General features: G+C 52.5%; 1 long non-coding RNA gene across 1 annotated transcript; it reads right to left on the bottom strand.

Moving 5' to 3' along the window:
* Window positions 1–683: 683 nt before the first annotated feature.
* On the bottom strand, window positions 684–12,755 carry LOC132657370 (uncharacterized). Its single transcript, XR_009595402.1, has 2 exons — window positions 12,532–12,755; window positions 684–2,747 (listed from the first exon to the last, which is right to left on the bottom strand). It is a non-coding gene; the product is annotated as an uncharacterized LOC132657370 (long non-coding RNA).
* Between the last annotated feature and the right edge of the window lie 799 nt (window positions 12,756–13,554).

The following is a 13,554-nucleotide window of genomic DNA, read 5'->3' as shown; positions in this document are numbered from 1 at the left end:
ATCTGAGGTGGAGCTGATGTTCTAATAATAAAGTTCGTAGTAAACGTAGTGTACTTGATTCATCCCCAAACCATTTCCCACTCCCAGTCTGTGAAAAACTGTCTTTCACAAAACCGGTCCCTGGGCCAAAAAGGACAGAGTAATCCACCTAACTCCTGATCCCAGGCACCAGTGTATGGCTCCCCCAGCTTAGGTCTAACTTGTAAGAAAGTCTGTGGATGCCTCAGCCACACCATGGCTCGCTCTTCCAAGAGTCTGGAAACCCTCTAGACACAGCTTTAGAACTTTCCGGTGCACTGTGTGGGATCTGGCCTTGGTAAATTTAATTCAGGGGAGCACTGAAGGTCTACCCTTTCTATCGTGACAGAAATAAACGAGGAGCTGGCACCCCCAGAATAAAACAAAAGAAGTCCCAATTTCCGTGGTAGAATAAAAAAGAGCCATTGGGAAGCCTAAGGCTTGTAAAAAGTAATAACTATCTGAGCAACATGTGCGGGTAGTCTGGAGAACACTGCTCTCTGCTCCCCTGACTGTTTGAATATGCTGCTTCCAGAAGCCAGAGGCATCATCAGAGGCCTCGGGGCTCGGGGAAGATTTGGTTGGACCGAAAAGAAGCTAGACCGCGGGGAAGACAACTTAAGGAAAACGTGAAAACACACAGACATGAATTCTCAAACAGCCGCTTTCATTCATTCGTGTGATATTTATTTCCTCCTTATCATGTTCCCAGAGCTAAGCGAGGTACTGAGAAAGTCAACTTGAATGAGACCAAGTGCCTGCCTGTGAGGAGCCGGGGGGGTGGCTCAGGCTGGCGGGTACCGGTTGAAAAGGGATCTTGGGAGCAGAAAGAGTTGGCAGGCTTCAGGACAGGCGTGCTCAAGGGGTGCAGCCCACAGAGCCACTGTCCCCTTGCGGACACCTGGGGATGTGCAAACTTCTGGGGTCTGGAGTGTCTGGCAGACAGGGGGTGAGAGTGAGTGCTGACGCTCAGTGAGACCTGGGGGGCTGTCCCACCTCTGTAACAAACCGGTCCCCAGGAAAGGCACAGCCCTGAGCCACTGAGATCAAGGACACCGTTAAACTTCACCTGCCTGATCCTCTGTCTCTCTTCCTGCTCAGAAACTCTCCACCTTGCCCTGCTCTGCGAAGGGAGCTGCCCAAGGGAGGTACCAGCAGGGAGTCTGGGGAACCAGGTAGGGAGATCAAAGGCAGAAAGCCAATCAAAGGCATAGCCTCTCTGCTCCCACATGCTTCCTCCCACCGGGTCAGCACCCTGTCTCTGGCCTTGATGGTTTCATTTTTCTGGAAAGGAAAAGAACAAACACAGTAGATAATTGTAGTGGAACGGCCGATAAGTAACGTTTGGTCTCCTCTTTACAACCATTCCCTAGGGCCCCATTATGGTAATTTTTCTTCTATAACTGGCAAATTGTATAACGAGTCAGATGATAAACCAGCAAGCAAGGCAGAAATTTGCATTTTAATACAAGTGCCTTATCACTCCCCCAGTCCCCATCTCAGGGAGGTCAGGGCCTCGCTGATCCTGGGTCCTCCCAGTGCCCTGCCCTCCTGGATCCCTTCTCGAATTCTGAGTGAATGAGTCTGGAGCGCTCAATACATGTAATTTCTCTGCTTTCTCCTGATATTATGTGGCAGAGAGATGAAGACTCAGGCCCCTGGAGGCAGCCAGTCTGGCCCTCCCCCAGTTCCACGCAAGGAATAAGTGTCCTTGGGCACAATCCTGCAGCTTTCCTCAGTTTTCCTTTCTGAAAAATGGGGATAGTTATACCACTTACCAGGTGGCACTAGTGGTAAAGAACCCTCCAGCAGGAGATCTAAGAGATGTGGGTTCAATCCCTGGGTCAGGAAGATCTGCTGGAGGACAGCATGGCAACCCACTCCAGTATTCTTGCCTGGAGAACCCCATTGACAGAGGAGCCTGGTGGGCTGAAGTCCACAGAGCTGCAGAGTCAGACATGACTGAAGCAACTTAGCACAGGCGCTCATCCCACTTACACTATAGGGTTTTTTAAATGTGTGCCTGACACAGAGCAAATGCTTGATAAATATTATTCATGATATTGTGTTGGTGATGATGGTGATGAGCTCTGGGAAGCCCCAAGGGTGCTGAGGATAGTGATTCCTAGTTGAGATTGTAGTTATCACATCAGTTTCTGTGACCTTTGCCCTCACCTGTGCTCTTCTGCATCACCTTCAACACCGCATCCTCCAACCACAGCTCTGCCTTTACAATCAGGGTTCAAGAGTCCTCGAAAGGATCTGAAATGAAACTGGCCATAGGTTATAGAAGATCTCTTTCTTTTTCTCTCTCTTGCACACAAACACACACACAGCATCACCATTACCAAGGCTTCTGCTACACCGTATGGCCACACCCTGGGTAAGCCTAGTTTGGGGAATTCTAGAACCGTTCACCCCTGCAAAAAGGTGACTTAATCTCTGGACCTTTGAGTCCCAGGTTTGACCTCTAAACTCTGCTCAGTCACCTCTAGCCGTGTAACTCTGGGGAAGCAAGCTCGTTTCTCTGTCTGTAAAGTGCAGCATCTACCCTTTCGAGCACTGAAGGGTTAACAGATGCTTGTGCCTGACACCTGCCAAACACCAGTTGAACGTACCAATTAGTTGACTCCAAAGGGCACTCACAATCTCGGCCAGCTTTTATGGCACGGGGGTTCCACTTGGCAGGGACAGTCCGTCCTTTCAAGCTCGAGAGAAACCAGAAAATCCTGCCAAAAACCAGGGATTATTATTTGAGCTCCAGGAGCGAGGGCTCTGGGGACTCGGCTCGTCCTATTGTTTGAATTTATAGACGTGGCCCTCCGGCAGCCAGGAGGATGGAAAGCGCTGTTATCGAAGCGGATTTGGGGAGGATTATTCTTAGAATTTCATTCAACCCCTTGAGACCATTGGCAATTCCAAACTAGAACAGGGATTGGAGTTAGTTCTGTATCGTGATGGAGTTTTTGTCCACCTCGCATGGTGGAGGTGGGAGGGGCTGCTCTTCCTACACAGAATGAGTCACAGCCCACAGTAAGGGCTTTGGTGGTGATGTCATAGCTAAGATCATTCATCCATCCATTCAGTCTATACATGTGTATTGATCTCCTACTCAGGTATGATCTAAATCCTTAAGATACATTAGCGACCAGGCTTCCCTGGTGGCTCAGTGGTAAAGACTCTGCCTGCCAATGCAGGAGACTCGGGTTCAACCCCTGATCTGGGAAGATCCCACACCCCACGGAGCAGCTAAGCCCGCCTGCCACAGCTATCAAGCCTGTGCTCTCGAGCCTGGGAGCCACTGAGTCCACAGCTGCAGCTACTGAAGCGCGCGTGTGCTAGAGCCTGTCCTCTGCTTCTAAAGAGTGGCTCCCACCGGCCTCAACTCGAGAAAAGCCCACTCAGCAACAAGACCCAGCACAGCCAAAAAATGTATACAATTTTTTTTTAATGTATGTTAAGGGTCAAAGCAGACACCATCCCTCACCTTCATGTGGCTTGTGTTTTAGTGTGGGGAGACACACACACACACCATAACACAGGTCCAGGAGAGTCAGATGGTGGACTTGGAGAAGGCCCCAGGAGAACCAGGAAGGCTCCGAGGTGGGATCCCAATCCCCATCTCTGGCTGGACTAACTGGAGGATCAGGAAGATGTCAGTTGTTAGGGGCTGGGAGGTGACGAGTGACATCCAGGTCAGTCCCATCCATGTGTGTGTGGATCCCAGCAGCTAACACCATCCCAGAGTAATATGAGGCGGGACAGGAAATGCCTTCTAATTGACTGACAGCTCAGAGGACCAAATCTCACCCGGCCGCCTCCTCTGGACCAGGAGGGCCCCCCGACTTCAACAGCAAAGAAGAGACGAACGACCTTCTCCCAGAACGTCATTAGGTTGAGCTTCTACTCATTCAATCAACATTTGCGGGGCTGAGTGCAGTGCGGCCGTAAAGCTGGATGAGATATGACTCCTGCCATTAAGAAGCTTGCCAACTCAGAGATGATATAAGATATGCAGGTAAATAACTTGGATTAAAGAGGAAAAATTGATGGGTACCCCCGACAAAGTATAGAGAAAGTGTTCCGAGAATCCCAAGGAGGGAGATGACTTCCTGCTTAGGCGGAGAGGAGGGGATGGAGGAGAGATGGAAGGGAAGTTATCGAGGCAACGTGGAGGAGGTGGTGTTGGAGTGGAACCTTGAAAAGACCTGAGGAGAGGCGTCCTGGTGTGGGGCCTGGGTGAGCAAGGTGGGCGGGAGATGGGTGACTGGTGGGGGTGAGGCAGGGTGTGGAGGGCGGCAGTGCTGGGAGCCAGGAGGCCGGGAGAGGTGAAGTCAGACGGGCCTGCCGGGATGGTTGAGCAGCTGGGACTGGTTCTCTAAGCTCATGCCACCATTGCTGCTGCCTCCCTCTGCACTCAGGGGCGAACAGTAGGGGCTGTGTTTAGAAGCTTCCAAAGATGAGGACGAGGAAGGCTTGTCAATTGTGTCTTATTCTGAGAACCTTAGAAGCCCAAGCTTTCCGAGCTGGGAAAGATATTAAAGACAACGCTTCCCACCTGTTGCCGCATCCTTGTCTGCTCCAGCATCCTCTGCTTCCACGCCTGCCAGCCCAGACCCACCTGCCCATCCTCAACCTGGCTCCACACCTGGGCCAGCTGCTGCCAGGAGCAGGTGTCCCGCTCAGCTCCCTGGGTCTGCAGGGCTGAGATGAGCATTTCCATTGCAAATCCCCCTGCCCTCCTGAGCGCAGCCTGATGACTTCCTGCAGTGGCTGGGTTCACACATTCAGCGCCCACACACCCTCCGGGGACAAAGGGGAGGGAGGGGACCAATGGGAGTGGGGAGCAGCATTTCCGGTTTGCTGGGGAGGGGCTCTCCTCCTTGCCCCTTCCTCCCACACTTTGAGAGCACCCAGAAGACCCCTAAGAGCCTCCGTTTTCCTCCCTGCCTCTCTGAGAGGGGAGACACATGGCTGGAAGGCTAGAAAAACATCCCAACCCTTCCAGGAACAAACATGAGGGCCTGGTCCTGATGCGAGGGCCGGAGCCTCTTGGAGCTGGGGATCTGGAAGCTGCGCGGGAGGAGGGAGTGGAGAGGATGGAGCGGAAACCTGCGCCCAAGCAAATCCTGTTCACACGCTTCTCTCAGATTCTCTTGTTGAGGTGAGACAAACTGTTCTTTGAGAAATCCGACTGGGGAGACATTAATAACAGCTCCTCCTGAAAATGGGGAGGGGAGCCCACACTAAATAATCGAAGGTCTTTGAAAGCTTGTGCAGAGAGACGCGACGCTCTCTGCTGTGCCGAGGCAAGGTTAATAAACCCCGGTGACACAGGGCAGCATGGAGGACCTGCAGTGCTCTGGGCCACTTCCCGGAAGGACGCGTGCGCTCCGACTCACGCCCAAGGCCAGAGTGTCTCACAGGCTTGGTTTCTCCCGGGTCTCCTCTTCTGTCTGCCAGCCCCGGAAAATGCTTGAAACAGGTCCAAGGACACAGGAGGAAGACAGAGGGGGACATCCAAGACTCGCTGAGCCAGAAGATGAGGCAGTGTTCCTCCCAACTCCGCTCACTCGGCCACAGAAGGGATGGAACACAGCCTTGCTCTCTGCTGTTCCTTTTGGCTCCCCAGACGGTGCAGTGGCAAAGAGCGCGCCTGCCAGTGCAGGAGACGCAGGAGACGGGTTTGATCCCTGAGTCGGGAAGAGCCCCTAGAGTAGGAAGTGGCAACCCACTCCAGCATTCTCGCCTGGGAAATCCCATGGACAAACCCCTGGTGGGCTGTAGTCCATGGGGGTCGCAAAGAGTTGGACACGACTCAGCGGTTGAGCACACACGCAGAGGTGAAAAGAGGAAGGGGAGGAGGGGGTCCCAAGCCCCTGGCCTCCTTCTGGGTATCTGACCCCCAAGGTGGAACCCCCATTGAGACGGAGCCCCCTAGGAAGGATTATCTCTCACCTGGCATGGCCCCATCTTCCCTCACAATGATGTCCAGTCATGAGACCCACAAACAACCGTAAGAGTGAATGGCACCACGGTCTGCCTCCCAGGGGAGCTTGGGCACGGAGAGGTGTGCAGCCAGTGTGCCCTCTGGTAGTTGGGGGAGCTGGCACCGGGGGGGAAGGAAGCTCAGCAGTGAACCGAGAACGCCCAGATGTGCCGTTTGCCTCCTGGGGACCCTACTCCCGCCAACGCAGTCTATGCACTGGCTTCATCTTGCCCCAGCCCGGAGCTGCCAGCGCTTGGCAGCCAGAAACCCAGGCCATCTCTGGATGCTGCCAGCTGCTTTGATCTCCCTGGCTAGTGCCTGGCGGCAGCGGTTTATTACCACCTAAACACCGCATCCAGAATCTGACAGAGAAACAAGCGCTTGGGTGACACCCAAATGCAGCATGAACACAGACTCGCTGACATTTCCATCTGCCCCTCCGTCCCGAGAGCCCCTCTGTGCCACCAAAGCCACAGGCAGGGAAGTAGGTCACCCTGCTCTGTGCGGGGACCGGGCAGATGTTTACCAGATGCTCAGCTCCCTGCTTTGCGGATTCTGTAGGGGGTGTGATAAATAAGGGAGGGGCAATCCTAACTCCCGACAAACTGCAGCTGGGAAAATGGGAATATGCTTGCGTCTTAGCCAATGATTCTCAACCCTGTCCACGAGTAAGAAGCTCTGAAGGAACTTTGTTTCAGAAAGAAACAAACAGCAACAACAACAAAAACACTAAAAGTCTGGGTCCCACCTAAGACCAATCAATCCAGAATCTCTGGGGGGAAAGGTTGAAACATCAGTGATATTAAAAGCTCCCCAGGTGTCCTAAGCATGTGCGCTCATGGTGAGCACCTCCTGGTCCAGGCAGAGGGAAGACGGCCCTTCCCTTGGTGACCCTCCTACCCCAGAGAGATCGCAGGGAGGAAGGAGACAGGATATTCTTGCTCGTGTCTAATTCCTCTGCCTCCAACAGGAAGTTCCCTCCACTGGGACCTCTTCCTTCCTCTCCACTTACCTGCACTTGACTGACTCTTCAAAACCCAGTGGAAACTTACGTTACCAAATGTAAAAGAGAGAGCCAATGGGAATTTGCTGTATATCTCAGGGAAGGGGCTCTGCAACAACCTAGAGGGGTAAAATGGGGAGGGAGATGGGAGGGAGGTTCAAGAGGGAGGGGACATATGTATACCTATGGTTGGTCCACGTTGATGTTTGGCAGACACCAACAAAATTCTGTAAAGCAATTATCCTTCAATTTAAAAGTAAATAAATTTTTTAAATATATAGAAACAAAAATACAACCAGTTTCATTTTCTTTTCCTCTAGACCTGCAGCACGTGGTGTGCACCTGGTCACTAGGAACCGCGAATCTTGCCCATTGGGCTTTCTGCACTGTCTCTCCGCCCCTGCTGAACCCTGAGCTCCCAATGCAAGTCTCCGTCCCCGACGCCTGTGACTCGAAGTGTCATCTCCCAACTCCGTCCTTGTCACCTGGGCACTTGTTAGAAATGCAAATTGTGACTCTCCTCCAAACCTACTGGATTAGAAGCCCCAGTGCGGTGGGGGTGGAGGGGGGACCAGCAACCCACGTTTTAACAAGTCCTCTGGGTGATGCAGAATCACCACTCTGGGCTCTAGACCCTGGCTACTCAAACTGTGGTCCCAGAGCCCAGGGAGGGTCAAGGCAGAATCTCAAGCCCCATCCCAGACACCCTGAATGGGATTCTGCATTGATGTCCAGAGGACACGAATGCACAGTAGGCCTTGAGAGCTGCTGATGTAGGCAGCATCCGGAGTGCCTCACCTGGCTCACGGAAAAGCAACACTGGGGACTTCCCTAGTGGTTCAGTGGTTAAGACTCTGTACTTCCACCGCAGTGGGTGTGAGTTCGATCCCTGGTCAGGGAACTAAGATCCCACAGGCTATGTCGTGCAGCCAAGAATAAATAAAAATTGTAAAGAGGAAAAAAACAAAGCAACACCATTCCCTTGTCACAAGGACCTTATTCCTCAGCCCTGTTCAGAAGATCTCAGCCTCAATCACAAGCTGCAGATGCTGGGGACCCACAGAGAGAATCTAGAGAAGTTATCAGAAACACAAACGGCCTCGCCTCTATCCCTGAGAAAGACCGAGCTGAGATGTGGCTCCTTGATTGCTGTATCTGGTCCTTGCATCCTGGCCCCTTTTCCTGAATGTGTACAAGCCCTTTGATGCAGTCTGGATGGTTGGCTTGCCTTCAGGGGGCCGCCTCCCTAGTGGAGGGCTGATTGCGCCAAGGTTGTCATCTAAGTCAAGCCAAGCCCACTCTTCCCATCTCCGGCAGCCTTGCCCCACTTGGCATTCCTCAGCCAGGTGTGCCTGTTAAGTCACTAAGTCCTGTCTGATGCTTTGTGACCCCATGGACTGTAGCCCGCCAGTCTCCCCTGGCCATGGGATTCTCCAGGCAAGAACACTGGAGTGGGCTGCCCTGCCCAGGAGGGGATCTTCCCTGCCCAGGGATTGAACCCGTGTTTCTTATGTCTCCTGCACTGGCAGGCAGGTTCTTTATCACTAGTGCCACCAGGAGGCACGTTCCCCAGCCATGCTCCCCTTAAATGCGCTGAAGGGGAATGACATCAGACTGTAGTTTCAGGAGTGGGACTCGGCTGGGAGGGGCAGAGACCACAAGAGAGGACAGGAGGTGTCATGGCACCGCCGCAGACTCCCAACCCACTGCTCGTCCAGTTCCTTCCCACGAATCCCGAGTGCCCACTATGGCATGCCTGGTGCATCCCCCCGGCTTCTTGGTCACATCAAAGGTTGTTAAAAATTTATCCAATCTGAGATTGATATTGAAATGCCAGTTTCCCCTGACAGGTTATAAATAACTGCTTTGAGTCCAATTCTGAGGTTTTGATTTTTTTTTTAAAATTAGTAAGTGATCATGCATTCATCTGTGATTGAATCCAAGACACTTTTTCCCTCCTCCCTCAAAACCCATCGTCAAAGACCATTACTACTCTGCCTGCTCAGAGAATATTGTGTATGGAGCGTTAATGTCCCCTGGGCAAGTAAGACCATTCTAGGAAGAAAAAAAAAAAAAAAAGATGTATTTCCATCTCTGTTCCAATACGCACAACCTAATTAAGATTTTATAAACATTCACCCAACAGGAAAACACACACACACACACACACATTCCCGGACACCTAAATTAGCAAGGCAAATATAGTCTGGATGAAGTAGCTCTCTTGCCTGATTCCGTCCAGTTTTAATTAGGTGTCTGTCACGGGGACGGTGTCACACAGAGAGACTGTCTCATTTTGAGTCTTCAGTTTGAGCTTTGGGTTGTGGGTCCCTCATGCTTGCCCTTTTCCTGGGGATCCCAGCGTGGTCTCCTTTGAGTCTCCCTCCCTCCTCATCGCCCTCACCCCTTGTCTGCCTCTCCAGCTCAGGGAAGACAGAGAAGGACCTTGTCTCCCAACCGGCCGCGTTCCAGGGGCCTCCCTGTGGCACCTACTCACCAGGGGCAGCTCCGTTGTGGACGTGACCTTGGCAGAGCCACACCTGGGAGACTGCCCGGTGGCAGCGGGGTCTTGCCAACCCACGCTGGATGCCAGCCCTGGGGACAGGAAGCACAGGCTCCCCCGTCTCCCCAAATGCCAGCAAAGCACCCCAAGATGCTGTCTTGACGGGCGCGGGGGGTGGGGGGGGAGTTGCTCTTGGACCTGCTGACGTCTGCTCTCCCATCCCTACTGCCATGCCATCCGGCTGGAAGAAAATCCAGGAGATAATTAGCTTTCTCCTTTTCCTGTCCCTAAGGCTGTTTGAAAAGTACATTTTCTTTCACGCGTCTCGAAAATTAATTCTGTTTATGTTTTGGAGGAGCATGGAGGAAGGAGTTGAGGAAAAGAGTCACTCACTCCTTTGGGCGAAGCTGGGGGTGCGTGGGGCTCAGGGCAGGGGAAACTCGCTCCTCTGAAGTCAGATTTTTTTTTCTTTTATGGCCGTGCCACATAGCAAGTGGTCCAGTTCCCTGACCAGGGATTGAACCAGCGTCCCCTGCATTGGAAGATTGGAAGTGCGAAGTCTTAACCCCGGAACCACCAGGGAAGTCCTGGGAGATAAATTGAATGCAGGGAGAAAGGACGCCCGGGGAGCCAGGGTGTGGCCCTGACCTCCAGGGCAGCCTCCTCCTTGGAAAGCACTGCACCTCCCAGGTGAAACTGCATCGGAACTTCCCAGGAGAGGCTGGTGATGGGAAGGGGGCAGGGGAGGCTGGAAAAACAGGCCTCAGGAAACTAAACCGTGGTGCCTTTTGAGCCTGCTCGCCTTGGTGGCGGCACCCTTCGCTGGATCCAACACTTGGGTAGCATGTATCTGCCTGAACCAGCCCCCCTCCCCACCCCACCTTCAGGCAGGAACCCAGGCTGGGAGGCCTCTGATCGTGCATGCAGAGGGGAGGCCGTACCGATCCCATTACAAAGATGATAAAAGTGAGACCCTGGGGAGACTGTGAGACAAAGCTAAGATCTCCAAGCTCCTGGCTCAAAGAGAACTCACTCCAAGCTTCCTCTTACCCCAGAGGGATGGGGATTCAACTCCTCTCTCTGTCCAGCAAAGGCAGAAACAGTGGAAATCTATGCCGAAGGAGCAGAAGAGCTGTGCAACTGACATGAAGAAGAAATTGCTGGCAGGGATTTATTTTAATTCAATGATAACGTCTCAAGTGCAAGTCTCTTGACTCGGAAAAGCAGGAGAGCACCACAGCCTGCCTTTAGGGTATTTACAGTCTGCCAGGAGCGTGAATTAAATGCCGGGGCAAAGATGGCCAGAGAGCCGGACAGGATGGCACCATGGGCTCTGCAGAAATGTGGGCCCATGATGCCCGGCCTGGGTGTCTGCAGCCTCCCCCCGGCCGCCCGCAGATGCTGCTGGAAGAAAGGCCGCCTGCCTGTGCACCCTGCTGTCCCTGACTCTGCCCGCCCCACCACCCCCACCCCTACCCCTGGGTACAGCTGCAGCAACCGGCAAAGCAGCCAGGCCCTCTCGAATTAGCTGAAGTGACACTCGCTTTGTATACACATGTTTACAGTCAGGGCCAGATGGTGAGGGATTGGCTCCGTTTCAACGCCACTCCAGTGTGCCCGGCTGGGCCGGCTCTGCGCGTGGCTAAAAGATAACGTGGGGAGAGGGCAACCCCTTCCTTCCTGAGATGCCAGCCCTGAATCTGTTCCCCATCTGAGCAGCCCTCACTTAAAAGGAGCCTTAGCTTGCCAGCTGTCAGAACCTTCTATCAAATCTCCTGAAATCCTACAGGCAGAAGAAAGAGACATAGCCCACTCTGATATCCTCCAGAGTTTCCTTCCCCTTTTCCTTTTTTTTTTTTTTTTGAAAAAAGAAACAAATAAAGCATGTTTGATGGAAAGGAGCTTGCAAACGATCACGGATGACAGTGTTTATGTTGCCAAATTATTTGTACTGGTAGGAAAAGAGGGCGGACAGAACGTGGATCAAAGGGAGTGATTGTTTACCAAACTAGAGAGACGTTCCTAAGTGACACCATAGGAAAAAGGGAGGAGGGGGAGGAGATGGGCAACGAGCCAGGGACAGATTCAGACACGTCTGTGTGTTTCCATCTGCCTTCCCCCAAAAAAGACAGTGGAAAAAATCCATCACGGACAGCTGTTCTCTGGGGCCAGAAGGAAGCCCTGGACTGTCAGCTCCAGGGAGACCTGAGCCAGAGCTTCTAAAACATCCAGAAAGGGAGATGACATGAGGTCCCTCCCCCTCTGAACTTAACCTGAAAGCTCCCCTCCCAACAAAGCCCATGAAAAATAGATACAACACCAAGAGAACAGAAAAGAAAGAAAAAAACAAAGCTAAGCTGGACTTTCATAACCTCCAGCAGCGGGGATCGCAGTGTTAGTTGCTCAGTTGCCTTGGACTCTGGACTGCAGCCCGCCAGGCTCCTCTGTCCACGGGATTCTCCAGGCAGGAATACTGGAGTGGGTTGCCATGCCCTTCTCCAGGGGGTCTTCCTGACCCAGGGATTGAACCCGGGTCTCCTGCATTACAGGCAGACTCTTCACCATCTGAGCCACCAGGGAAGCCCCTATAATCTCCAACAGTGGGAATCAAAAGGTCTGAGTAAAAAGCAACAAAAGTTTTTGGAAAGAGCACTCCGGAACTCCTCCTTCAGAAGGAGGGCATTTAATTCAAATCGTCCCTCTGGGAGCCCGGACCATTACTCCAGGGATGGGGCCATTATTCAAAACATTTTATTTTGAAACTAACTTTTTCAAGCTAACTTTAGATTCAGTTCATGAGAAATATTTCACAGTCTAATAGCCATAACTTTAGCTGTGTGTGTGTGCGTGTGTGTGTGTGTGTGTGTGTGTATGGGGGTGTATGGAAGGGGTGTGAAGCTGAGGGTGGTTGCTGGAGGCAGAATTTTGAATTCATTTGCACCAGAGAAGTTTCCAAATGGTGATTCACTGACCCTTCTCACCTAAACAATCTGGCCCCAAAAGACGCAGCTGCGTTACCTTTGAAACGATCTGAAAGAGTCTGCCTGAACTTCGTCTTCAAGGTAATTCCAGAAAGGAGGTCCTGAATGATTCCTGCTAGAGCAGCTCATCTGAGCCTTGTGGAGTGAAAACTATGATGAACGAAGATTACACTCTCTTGAAAGGGCACGCACACGCACACACACGCACCCCTACACACAGAATCAGGACGCACATTCAGAGACTGGCCCCAGCATCCCCTCCTATTACACTGTCCATTTATCCAGCCTCGCACATACGCACAGCCCCAGTCAGGCATTCGGGTCTGTTTTGGTTACTGGCAAGTCCCCAGAGGCTGGAACGCTGCCAGAACATAGCAGGTGCGTGATGAATAGCTATGAAATGTGGACCAAGGACAGGGTATTACACGAGGTTTGAAGCAGGGTAAGGTAAGTGCAGGGGCCGACCTTTAGGAGAGCCCTGACGGCTCTTCCTCCTGGTATTTGCATCTGTGTGTCGTCTCCTCCTAGGTCGTGCCAGGCTTGATCTCTACGACCAAGAGAGCATGCAGAAGTGATGGTGTGTCACTCCTGAGACTGGGAGGAGCCAACAGCCATGTCACCAGCATCCTTATGGAGAGGCCCACGTGGAGAGGTGCTGAGCCTTCTTGCACGCAGCCAGCCAGGAACTGAGGCCTCCAACAACCATTGGAAAGAGCCTCTTTGGATGTGGTTGTTCAGTCTCCCAGTTGTGTCTGACTCCTTGCGACCCTATGGCCGGCGGCATGCCAGGCTGTCTGTCCTTCACTGCCTCCTGGAGTTTGCTCAAACTCATGTCCATTTGGACATGGGACCTCAGGCAGTCTTCAGCCAGTGGTGGCCCAGCCCGCATCTCAGGACACCACGGGAGTGTGGGGTGATTTGTTACCCAGCATTTGGTAACGAACACAGTGACAGGATGAAGCAAAGCACAGGCTAGGCATGCACCCTTGCAATCATCCATCAGGTTGTATTTTTTACCGCAGACTTGGATTCTGTTTTTCAGAATCTTTTGGGGGAAAAA

The sequence above is a fragment of the Ovis aries genome, chromosome 11 (genome assembly GCF_016772045.2).
Source record: "Ovis aries strain OAR_USU_Benz2616 breed Rambouillet chromosome 11, ARS-UI_Ramb_v3.0, whole genome shotgun sequence".
Taxonomy (NCBI): Eukaryota; Metazoa; Chordata; class Mammalia; order Artiodactyla; family Bovidae; genus Ovis; species Ovis aries.
Note: the sequence above shows the minus strand (reverse complement) of the source record. Positions and strands in the feature narration are given on the sequence as shown.